This window comes from Equus quagga, chromosome 19 (assembly GCF_021613505.1).
Source record: "Equus quagga isolate Etosha38 chromosome 19, UCLA_HA_Equagga_1.0, whole genome shotgun sequence".
NCBI lineage: Eukaryota > Metazoa > Chordata > Mammalia > Perissodactyla > Equidae > Equus > Equus quagga.
Genome location: NC_060285.1, coordinates 41,117,964 through 41,120,843, shown reverse-complemented (window position 1 = coordinate 41,120,843; position 2,880 = coordinate 41,117,964). Strand labels below are relative to the sequence as shown.

Below are 2,880 nucleotides of genomic sequence, written 5' to 3'. Positions count from 1 at the left end.
AAATTATTGAGCTTATTCTTTGATTTTCTTAAAGCAAACAAGCCCTTTATCCTTTAATTTTCCAAATAAATGCTCTTGCAACAAACAGGAGCTTTATGGGTCCAGAAGGGGGTATAAGCAACAGAGTTGTGGCCTCTTAGTGAGATCAAAGACTTCCCTCTGCTTACTGGACACAGGAGAGGGTTCTCGTGCCTGCTTCTACCAACACGGGTCTGGCATCTATGGCAGCACTTTGGGACATCGCTTGGGAAATCAGAACCCTGGATAAATTGGACATAAGGTCTCACAATGACTTGGCCTTCACCCAGGCAGGCCTCAGGTAGAAGCTGCTCCATATGGTGACTGATATTAAGCAGATAAAATGCCTTATTTGGTACCAACAGGAGCCTCTGTATTTCTTCGTGGGCAGCATAAATAAAGAACAGACATGTCAGCCTACCTGCTGTGATTTATGATGCTGTGGGGAGACAGAATGGGGTATAAAATGCATAGAGCATGTCTAATAGACTATCCTCTCCACCAACCACAGTTTTCAGAGAACTTCTAACACATGGCAAAACCTTGGAATTTTATCATTCTGGTCATCTTGGGAGAGTTTCTGTGTTTGTTGTTATCATCACCATTATTATCAATTGTCTAATGAGCCACCTGGGAGGCACTGTGGCAGGAGCTGTGGAGGATACCAGGAAAGAAGTAGGAGGCACAGTCCTTACTGGGGATGACGTGCCCACCTGGTAATGTCACAGCTGGCTGAGGGTGGCCTGCAGGGAGGCAGTGGTGAGAGAGGGAGCTTACTGGTCCCTTGAACTCACATAATGTGGAATTTTGGAACATACCTCTAGCGTTCCTGTTTACACGGGACATGCAAATCTCTTTGGAGAACATGTTGGGGAAGTCGGGGTGGCTTTGGCCCTGGTGAGTCAGGGTTCAAGGCCCTTGATTATTCCTAAGGCTAGTGATTGAAAAATCAAAGTGGAAAAATACACCTGTGTAAGGCAGTGTATCGTGTGTGGATAGGTGGCCATGTGTGGCACCCAGTAGGAAGTTACGTTCTGGTACTTGCCATCTAGCATCTGAAAGTTTGTACCTGGTTGGGTTTTTTTTTTTTTTTTGAGGAAGATTAGCCCTGAGCTAACTGCTGCCAATCCTCCTCTTTTTGCTGAGGAAGACTGGCCCTGAGCTAACATCCGTGCCCATCTTCCTCTACTTTATATGTGGGACGCCTGCCACAGCATGGCGTGACAAGCAGTGCCACATCCGCACCTGGGATCTGGACAGCGAACCCCGGGCCACCGAAGCGGAACGTGCACAATTAACCCCTGCACCACCTGGCAGGCCCCTGTGCCTGGTTGTTAAGGAATAGCCTGTTGCAAACGGTGCTTGACTGTGAGGTATTCTCAAGTTGTCCTGGGCTTTCTTTTCCTGCATTTAGTTTTCCTTAGCGTTTCCTAGAGCTCTCACAGGAAGGCGGGGACGTTCAGATGCCTTCAGGTCAGGCAACCTATGTGCTCATGTATAACAGGAGAGCTTTTTCCAGCTTTTCTCCCCTAGGCCTAACTCTGAACTGACAGTTTTCTTCATTTGTGTTTTCGTTCTTTCTGTCTCAGCACTCATAACACTTTGTTGCACTTATGAGTTTAAATTTCTGTCTACTAGATTATAAGCTCTTGAGGACAGAACCACTTCCCCTTTCTCTTCTGTGCACCCAGAGCCTAGCACAGTGCCTTGTATGTGGGAAGCCTGCCATCAGTATCTGTGAATGGGAATTCAGCGAGCCTCCCCAGAGTACGCAAAAGGGCGCGCCTGGCGCCACCTGCCCTCACCATTCGGTGAATGATTATTTCTACATTATGGCATGCAGTTAAATATCAGCATAACCGGAGGGAACAAGGAATGCCGTGGCTCTAAAATCATTATTATATGCTCTCAGTACATTGGTGATAGCACTGCTTTAATTTCGCAGTAAGCTTGATGAATATTAATTAACGTCTCTCTCCAGAATGCATTCCAATTAATGGAAGGGGAACCAACTCTCAGGTATGTTGGATGTGGGACTAACCGGATTGTTGTTAACATTTCAGTTGAAGAGTTTCCACGTGGTTGAAAATCTACTACGTATGCCTTGATAGAATACGTTTATTATTTTCGGTATTTATTGACTGCCTACTGTGTGCCCAACACTCTCTTGACAGGATGTTTCCTGAATGAGCTCATAATTTATTTCAGGGATTTGGCCATGGGTGTAATTTAACATGATTGGACAGAAAAATGACTCCATTAGTCAAATTGATGTATTTGTAAATTAAAATATACGAGTCAGGATTTATGCTTTAAAGGTACATTTATTATAATAAATGCTAGAAGTCTAGTGCTTGCTTCAGCAGCACGTATACTAACATTGGAATGATACATTGGGGATTATCATGGTCCTTGAACAAAGGTAACACAAATTCGTGCAGTGTTCCATGCTTTAAAAAATGTTAGAAGTCTGTATCTAGACTACATAAAATTAACAAATATTTTAATTTAAGAAAAGATCATTTTAAAAATTGACTTTCAAGTTCTTTAGCTTATAAGACTTCTCCTAAATCTACCCATAATTTGAGAACATATTTAATGTGTAGGCTATGTTTTCTTTGGAGTTTGTTGTGTAAAATGATTAGCCGGTTATTGAAATGGTGCAGAATTGCCTTGATCCTGAAGTGTGTGTATGTTGGGCACATTTCCACGGAGTCGTTCAGTTGATTGTTTTCTTTGCTCTTCTTGTATGAATACTGCAGAATCTTTTTCAATAAGAGAAACTAGTTGCAATTTCAGCTGTAAAATAGGCAAAGAAGAACTTTCAGTGAAAAACAAGCTTCTCTGCTTTTTAATTGACCA

The 2,880-nt window shown here is 42.9% G+C and overlaps 1 non-coding gene across 1 annotated transcript; it reads left to right on the top strand.

The window, feature by feature from the left end:
* The first annotated feature begins 2,368 nt into the window (after positions 1-2,368).
* Positions 2,369-2,473, top strand: LOC124230652 (U6 spliceosomal RNA). Its single transcript, XR_006886257.1, has one exon. It is a non-coding gene; the product is annotated as a U6 spliceosomal RNA (small nuclear RNA).
* Positions 2,474-2,880: the final 407 nt, after the last annotated feature.